The following is a 10,099-nucleotide window of genomic DNA, read 5'->3' as shown; positions in this document are numbered from 1 at the left end:
TTATTTAATATTGTCCTAGAAATGTTAGCTTTAGCAATCAGAGAAGAGAAAGGAATTAAAGGAATTAGAATAGGCAAGGAGGAAACAAAACTATCACTCTTTGCAGATGATATAATGGTATACTTAAAGAATCCTAGAGAATCAACTCAAAAATTACTTGAAACAATTAACAACTTTAGCAAAGTAGCAGGATATAAAATATATCCACATAAATCATCAGCATTTCTATACATGACCAACAAAGTCCAGCAGGAAGTGATAGAAAGAGAAATTCCATTTAAAGTAACGGTAGATAATATAAAATACTTGGGAGTCTACTTGCCAAGACAAACCCAGGAACTCTATGAACACAACAACCAAACACTTCACACAAATCAAGTCAGATCTAAATAATTGGAAACATATCAATTGCTCATGGATAGGCAGAGCTAATATAATAAAAATGACAATACTGCCTAAATTAATTTACTTATTCAGTGCCATACCAATCAGACTACCTAAAAATTATTTTATAGAGCTAGAAAAAATAATAACAAAATTCATCTGGAAAAACAAAAAATCAAGAATATCTAGGGAAATAATGAAAAAAAATTCACAGGAAGGTAGGTTAGCGGTACCAAACCTGGAGCTCTTGTATAAAGCTGCAGTCATCAAAACTATCTGGTATTGGCTAAAAAATAGAGTGGCAGATCAATGGAATAGGCTAGGCCCAGGAAATGCAGTAGTAAGTGACACTAGTAATGTAGTGTTTGATAAACCCAAAGATTCCAGCTTCTGGGATAGGAACTCAGTATCTGACAAAAACTGCTGGGAAAACTGGAAGATATTATGGCAGAAATTAGGCATAGACCAACATCTGACACCTTATACTAAAATAAGGTCAAAATGGATACATGATTTAGACATAAGAGGTGATACCATAGGTAAATTAGGAGAGAAAGGAATAGTCTACCTATCAGATCTTTGGAAAGGAAAACAGTTTATGACCAAACAAGAGATAGAGTATATTATAAAATGCAAAATGGATGATTTTGATTACATTAAATTAAAAAAATTACACAAACAGAAGCAATGCATCCAAAATTAGAAGGGAGGCAGAAAGCTGGGAAATAATTTTTGAGGCCAGTACTTCTGATAAAGGCCTCATCTCTAAAATATATAGGGAACTAAATCAAATTTATAAGAATCCAAATCATTCCCCAATTGAGAAATGGTCAAAGGATAGGAACAGGCAGTTTCCTGATGAAGAAACCAAAGCTATCTATTTCCATATGAAAAAATGCTCTAAATCTCTAATGATTAGAGAGATGCAAATTAAAACAACTCTGAGGTACCACCTGACACCTATCAGATTGGCTAAAATGACAAAAAAGGAAAATAATAAATGTTGGAGAAGCAGTGGGAAAATTGGAACACTAATGCATTGTTGGTGGAGCTGTGAACTGATCCAACCATTCTGGAGAGCAATTTGGAATTATGCCCAAAGGGCGATAAAGCTGTGCATACCCTCTGACCCAGCAGTACCACTTTTAGGTCTTTTTCCCAAAGAAATCATAGAAAGGGGAAAGGGACCCACATGTACAAAAATATTTATAGCTGCTCTTTATGTGGTAGCAAGGAATTGGAAGTTGAGGGGGTACCCATCAATTGGAGAATGATTGGACAAGTTGTGGTATATGAATACAATGGAATACTATTGTGCTGTAAGAAATGATGAGCAGGAGGAGTTCAGAGAAATCTGGAGGGTCTTGTATGAGCTGATGATGAGTGAGATGTGCAGAAGCAGAAGAACATTGTACACAGTATCATCAACATTGATTGTGGATCTACTGTGATGGACTATATTCTTCTCACCAATGCAATGGTACAGAAGAGTTCCAGGGAACTCATGATAGAAGAGGATCTCCAAATCCAAGAAAAAAAAAAAAAGAACTGTGGATTATAGATGCTGAATGAACTATACTAATTCTTTTGGTTTTGGTGCTGTTGTTTTTTTTTCTATTTTGAGGTTTTTCTTCATTGCTCTGATTTTTTCTCTTATAACAGGACTAATGCAGAAATAGGATTAATGTTATTAAGTGTATATATATATATATATGTATATATATATGTGTGTGTATAGATATATCTATATCTATATCTATATAGATATATAGATATAACCTATATCAGATTACCTGCTGTCTAGGGGAGAGGGGAGCGAGGGGAGGGAGGGAGAAAAATCTGAAATTGTAAAGCTTGTATAAACAAAAGTTGAGAACTATCTTTACATGTAATGGAAAAAATAAAATACCTTATGTGTAAAATTAAAAAAAAAAGAAAGAAAAAAAAGAAAAAAAAAGAAATTAATTGTAGACCCTGGGCAAGTCACTTTGCCCTCATTGACCTGCCAAAATAAATAAATCAATAAAGTAACACTAGACAACATAAAATATTTTGGAGTCTACCTGCCAAGACAAACTCGGGAACTCTATGAACAAAATTACAAAATGCTTTTCACAAAAATAAAATCAGATCTAAATAACTAGAAAAATATCAATTGCTCATGGATAGGCCAAGCTAATATAATAAAAATGATAATTCTATCTAAATTAATTTACTTATTTGGGTCAATACCAATCAGACTACCTAAAAACTATTTTTAGAGCTAGATAAAAAAAATAACAAAATTCATCTGAAAGAACAAAAAGGTCAAGATTATCAAAGGAACTAATGAAAAATAAAAGTATGGGAAGTTGAGCTAGCCATAGCAAATCTGAAGCTATACTATAAAGCAGAAGTCATCAAAGGTATTTTGTACTGTCTAAGAAATAGAGTAGTGGATCCATGGAGTAGTTTAGGTACAGGAGACACAGTAATAAATTCGTATAGTAATCTACTGTTTGATAAATCCAATGATTCCAGTCTGGGATAGTAATTCAGTTTTTGACCAAAACTGCTGGGAAAACTGAAAGAGAGTATAGCAGAAACTAGGAATAGACCAACATCTTACATCATATATTAAAAAAAAAGGGTCAAAATGGTTACATGATTTAGCAAAAAAGTGTGATACCATATATAAATTAGGAGAAGAAAGAATCGTTTACCTCTCAGAACTATGAAGAGGAAAATAATTCATGATTAAACAAGAGATAGAAAATACTATGGAATGCAAAATTGATGATATTGTTTACATTAAATTAAAAAGTTTTTGTACAAACAGAAACAATGCAGCCAACATTACAAGGGAAGCAGGAAACTAGGAAACATTTTTGACAGCTAGTGATTCTGAAAAAGGCTTCATTTCAAAAATATATAGGGAATTACCTCAAATTTAAAAGAATACAAGCCATTCCCCAATTGACAAATCATCAAATGATATGAAAAGGCAGTTTTCAGAATAAGAAATCAAAGCTATCTATTGCCAAATGAAAAAAAAATGTTCTAAATCACTATTGATTAGAGAAATGCAAATTAAAACAACTCTGAGGTACCACCTCACACCTATCAGATTGGCTAACATGACAAAAAAAGGAAAATAATAAATGTTGGAGAATCTGAAAAAATTGGAACACCAATGCATTATTGGTGGAGTTGTCAACTCATCCAACCATTGTGTAAAACAATTTGGAATTATTCCTAAAGGGCTATGGCTCTGTGCATATCCTTTGACCCAGTAATACCACTACCAGTTCTCTATCTCAAAGAGATCATAAAAAAGGAAAAGGACCCACATATACTAAAATATTTATAGCAGTTCTCTTTGTGGTGGCAAAACACTGGAAATCAAGGGAATGTCCATCAATTGGGGAATGGCTGAAGAAGTTGTGGTATATGAATTTAATGGAATACCATTGTGATATAAGAAATGATGAGCAGGCAGATTTCAGAAAAAACCTGGAAAAACTTAAGTAGATGGATGCTGTGTGAAGTGAGCAGAACCAGGAGGACATTGTACACAGTAACAGTATTGTGTGATGATCAATGTTGAGAGACTTAGTGCTTCTCAGCAATATAGTAAAGCAAGAGAATTCCAAAGGTCTCATGATAGAATATGCTCTCCACATCCAGAAAAAAAGAATTGTGGAATATGAATTTAGATTGAACCATATTGTTTCCATTTTTTTTTCTTTTTTGAGGTTTTTCCCTTTTGTTTTGATTCTTCTTTCACAACATGACTAATGCAGAAATATGTTTTATGTGATTGTACATATATAACCTATACCAGTTTCCTTTCTGTCTTGGGGAGGGGGGAGAAAAGGTATGGAGGGAGAAAAATTGGGAATTAAATTTTTTATATAAACAAATGTTCAAAACTCTCTTTACATGTAACTGGAAAATAATAAAATACTTTTGGGATTATAAAGAAATAATAAATGAAGACTGCTAAAATGCATTACAATCATAGGCAAAGAGTAGCTTAGAGGAATTCATTCTCTGGCAGAGAATCAACTAGGGACTTCAGAGAGAGCTAGCCCTAATAATAAAGTCCTGTAATGTAGAGAAATCAGCTCAGCAAAGCCAAAAAGGAACTTGTCCCTTGGAGATCCTGAACCCGAGTGGAGCTTTCTTAAGATAGATAATTTCCAGATCCTGCAGCACCAATATTTTTTGACACATATGTTTCCCAACCTAGCAGCACTGCTTGATTTCTACTCCAACATCATCCTTCCACCCCAACACGCAAGGATTACCATATCATGACAATTTCTTCAGCTTTAATACTCACACCTCATTTGAAGCTTCAGCTGACTCTCTCCCTCTGATTAGAGGGCTGGATGGCAGAGCTAAAACTCCACCCAAAACTTCAATTTAAAGATGACCCAGCAGCTCAGCCAATTCTTCATTTCCTACCAGCTGTACTATTTGGCTTCAAATTTGCTATCATCATGCCGCTAAGGAGAGTTCCCCTCCCTTTTTCCCTACTTTCTACCTTCATTTTGTATGTTGCTTTCCCCCATTACATTGTAAACTCCTTAAGGGCTTTTTCTTACTTCAGTCTTTGGCACTTAGCACGCTTCCTGAAACATAGTATGTGCTTACTAAGTGTACTCTTTTTGGATGAACTTTTATGATGGATATTGAGTGTATTAGGGTATGCCATAGATTTGTGGGTGGGGCATAGGTTTGTATTTACTATGACAACTTAATCATTGTTAAGGGAAAAGATGCTGGTTGGTTCTCAAAGAGCTACAGTGTTAAAACTTTTGTAATGTTGAAGTGAGACAGTACATACACAAAACTTTGCCCTTGGTAAAAGAACTACATAAATGCTATCTTTACTACTATCTTATTACTATAATTGGTACAATTTTTTGTGGTATACTGGTGCTTTTACAAATATATTTTGATTAGAAAAGAAAACTGTAGCGCTCTTTCCCCTAGCATTAGGCTAGTCAACATTTTTAAAGCTTAGAAGGAAACATAGACAATGCTGATTCATTATTTGTAAAACAAAATATGTTAGGATGTAATGAAAAGATATAGATTTTTATTTTTTTTAAAATGCAGTATTATAAATTGAGGAAATTCAGGATGTATGAGAGTTTATGAACTAGAATTTATGGATTTTAGCTGAAGTCAAACTCAGCATAATTCTACAGTATGGCATTTTTGTTAAAATAAACAAAAATGCTCTCTTAGTTCCCTTATATGTTGGATAGACCTTTTGTCAAGTATATGGTAGGACATCACTGAGTCCTACAGAGTGAAAAGGCACAAATACATTGCTGCCTACATGATTGGAAGATATACCTACATAAATAAGTTGGTGATTTGCTTGAGGTATTCAAGTTTATTTCTAGCTTTCATAATTGATGTGTAGTTGCCTTGAGTGATGGAAAAAATATTCCCACTCCACAAGCCTAAATGAACAAGAGTACTTTGTGGTTGTTGCTGTTGTTGTTGTTGTGTTTTGTTTTTGATGAATTATGTTTTAGAAGAGGGATTGACAAAAGAGCACATCTAGAGGTGACCATATAGGATGACAGAGATTTCAAAAACCATGTCGCAATGAGCAAAAGTTGAATGAAATCATTACTTTTTTGTTGTAAAAAAGAAGAAATATCGGGTCATAATAATTGTCTTCAGTTGTCTGTAAGGCACCTATGAGTGGATCCCATTCTGTATAGCATTATATAGTACTGCTCAAGACAATGAGCAAAATAAGAAAGCTTTCTAACAATTAAAGCTATTGTGATGAGGATGCTTCTTTAGAGCTAATAAATCAGGCAGAGGGTTTCAGACATTCTGTACAGTGGAATTCATAAATCAGATTAAATTTTGGATTAAGGGACCATTAAGAACCCTACCAACTGGGGCAGTTATGTGGTGCAGTGGATAAAACACCAGCCCAATATTCGGGAGGACCTGAGTTCAAATCTGGCTCTGACACTTGACAGTTACTAGCTGTGTGAATCTGGCCAAGTCACTTAACCCTCATTGCACCGTAAAAAAAGAAAGAAAGAAAGAAAGAAAGAAAGAAAGAAAGAAAGAAAGAAAGAAAGAAAGAAAGAAAGAAAGAAAGAAAGAAAGAAAGAAAGAAAGAAAGAAAGAAAGAAAGAAAGAAAGAAAGAAAGAAAGAAAGAAAAGAAAAAAGAAAAACATCCCTACCAACTTTAAGATTTTATCCTTCTATTATGCCCTGGTTTGTATGCTGCTATATTTTATTGAAAGAGAGAATTAAAAATCTGCATTATATTAGGCTAGCTAGGGCAATATTGGGTATTAATACCAATATGTATGTATGTGTATATAAGCAAATATATATATATATATTTGCAAGTATGTATGTATGTATATATATATAATATATATATATATATGTGTGTGTGTGTGTGTATGTATAGAGAAAGATAAAAAAGAGGGAGAGAGAATCTTTCACATAAATATACATATACATATATATCAGGAATATTTTCTGGCTGGAAAATAATATAAAACTGTAGGGGGCACTGGGCCTTTGCCGGTTGGAATTATTTAAATAGATTTGAATGCAGCAAGGCATGATATTATTTTTCTTTGTAAGGATCATATATAATTTTAATATGAGTAATCAATGGTTGAGTTTAATGACAGATTTGGATTTCCATATGTTCTAAGAGTTCACAATTAAGGCTATCATCAAATAATTAATCTAGCTTTAAATTGTTATAATATGCAAGTAATTTGATGACATCTAATGGACAAGTGCTTTTGAAATGTAAAGAGCATCTCAAAACCAGATTCTACCCTGAGCAAAATATAATCATATGTACTCTACATGTCACTGGATACAAACTGTGAAATGAATAAGCCATAATAGTAGATAAGAATAATAATCAAATAATAGATAACTCACCATTACCTTCTTTTAGCAAGAACTTTCCAGGAAGTGGTTCTTGGAACTGCTCATATTAACAGGGATATTTGTCTAGTTACAACCAGTATTGGGCTCTCCTTATAAACTGGCTGGCCTTCAATTATGTGAGATTTAAGCTTTTGTAAGAAGTTAATATAGTTCCTTCCCACCCCCTTATACCACAAAGCCAAGGATTCTAGCATTATATATTCATTCCTTTATATCTTGAAGACATTTGTTTTTCACACATCCCCTATTAAAGTTCAACTATGCAATAAGATAAGGCATAAAATGCTTAGGTGTTAAATTAATATTTAATATTTTTGGGTTTTTGTTTGTTTGTTTTTTCGTTTTTGTGGGGCAATGGGTGTTAAGTGACTTGCCCAGGGTCACACAGCTAGTAAGGGTCAAGTGTCTGAGGCTGGATTTGAACTTAGGTCCTCCTGAATCCAGGGCCAGTGCTTTATCCACTGTGCTACCTAGCTGCCCCTTAATATTTAATTTAAAAAATTCTATGCCTGCAACTGCAAAACTCCAAAGCCATGTTCAGGTAAGTTTCTAGAGATTATTCTAGCATTAGGGGATGGGAGTGGGAGTTAGGGGATAGATAAGACCCTGAGAATGACCTTGGGAAAAGGTCAAGAGTCAGGTAAAGGAAGCTGAAAGAAAAAATTGAGAGGAAAGGAGAAAATAAATTTCACCATCTTTATGATCTTTTTCTGACATTTATATTCATGCAAAGTTGTCAGCTTTACTGTCTCTTCTGCAGTTATGATAATCCAGGAGAAAGAAAAAAGTCAGGATGACTAGCAATGGCCTATAATGCAGTGGACAACTGGTGTCTTCAAAGTCTGACCAAGCTCTATCTCATCCACAGTGCCTGCTTTGGCTGCCTTCTAGGCCACTGAAACAATCTGTTTTCATTTGGTCATTCCACCAGGTATAGAGGCCAAATTCAATATGGAGAGAGTTAATTGGGTGACTCGCCGTAATATTAGGGTTCAGAAAACAATGAGGGACTTCTCGGTCCAAAGTTTCCTCTCCTCTGAACTGCCTTTTTTAGTTATTTCTCCAAGGCCAATAAGAAAGGAGCTTAACAGCCTCTTTTCCACAAACAAATCAGGTTTTATTAATGGGAATAAAGTATACTGCAAAGGTGAAATCAATAAGGTCAATGACAAGGGAATAGGGAAAGAGGAAAATGGATAATCTTCCTAACTCTAGCGAAGACTGTCTCAAAACCCAAACTCACTTTCAGTTCAGCTAATTCAAAGAACTGGATTTTATTAACTCACCACCAGGGGTCTGTAGTTTCAATAGGCGTCAGCTGTGCAGCCTCTTAGCAGTCTGCTATGGAAAGTTCACCCACATGAAAGAAACAGGAAAGGGTTTATGGAGTGGAGGAAGAGATGGGGGAGGAGCAGGGCAGTAAATCAATTTTACACTTATCAGAATAGGCTGGAAGACCTTAATCTCATCAGAGTTGCCTCAAGGAGGGATTAACACACACACACACACACACACACACACACACACACACACACACACACACACACACAATTGGGTAGAGTAGTCTATTTAATCTGAGCAGTAAATGAGCCAAACACTCATCAGAATTGGCTCAAAGCCCTCAGTCTCATAAGAATGGCCCAAGCAAGGAATAACACACACACACAATTGGGTGGAGTAATCTATCTAACCCTGCAGGAAAATAGGAGGGGAAGGGAATAAAGAGAGTGAGGCAAAAGAAGGGAGGGCAGAATGAGGGAGGGGACAGACAGAAGAAAATCCCTTTTGAAGAGGGATAGGGTGAAAGAAGATAGATAATATAGTAAATATCACAGGAAAGGGAATAGGATGGAGGAAAACAGTTAACAATAGTAATCATGAAAAAGGGAAAAGCGGGGGGTGGGGGGGGAACTATACAAAAAATATTTATCGCAACTCTTTGTGGTGGCTAAGAATTGGGAATCAAGGGAATGTCTGTCAATTGAGGAATGACTGAAGAAACTGTGGCATATGATTGTAGTGGAAAAGTATTGTGCTATAGGAAATGACAAACAGGATGATACCAGAAAAACCTGGAAAGACTCATATGAACTGATGTATAGTGAAGTGAGCAGAACTGAGAGGACATTGTGCATAGTGACAGCAGTATTGTTTGATGAGCAATTGTGAATGACTTAACTACTCTCAGCAATACAATGATCCAAGACAATCCTAAGGGACTAATGATGAAGCATACTATCCACCCCCATAGAAAGAACTGAAAAAAAGAGCACTTGTGGATTGTACATATATAACCTATATCAGACTGGTTGTTGTCTTGTGGATGGGGGAGGGAAGGGAATGAGGGAGAAAAATATGGAACTCTAAATCTTATGGAAAAGAATGTTGAAAACTACCCTGACATGTAAGTGGAAAAAATAAAATAAATGTTTGTTGCAAAGAAAAAAAAATGAATAAAAGCTATAAACTGCAAAAAAATGAGGATATCAGACAGGATGATCTCAAAATATCTAATAGCTCTAACATATGATGAATAGTCTATGATCTAGTATACCTTCAAAGTCTTAAGATTGCAGGGAGGTAAAGTCCTCATTTCCAATGTAAAAATGAAAATTCTTGGATAGACAAATTTCTGAAATCCATAAAAATTAAGCATGTACTAAAATTCCTTGTAAAAATGCAGAAGGGGCAGCTAGGTGGCACAGTGGATTCAGGAGGACCTGAGTTCAAATCTGGCATCAGACACTTAACAATTACTAGCTGTGTGACCCT

The sequence above is a fragment of the Dromiciops gliroides genome, chromosome 3 (assembly GCF_019393635.1).
Source record: "Dromiciops gliroides isolate mDroGli1 chromosome 3, mDroGli1.pri, whole genome shotgun sequence".
Lineage (NCBI taxonomy): Eukaryota > Metazoa > Chordata > Mammalia > Microbiotheria > Microbiotheriidae > Dromiciops > Dromiciops gliroides.
This window is presented reverse-complemented; position numbering follows the sequence as displayed.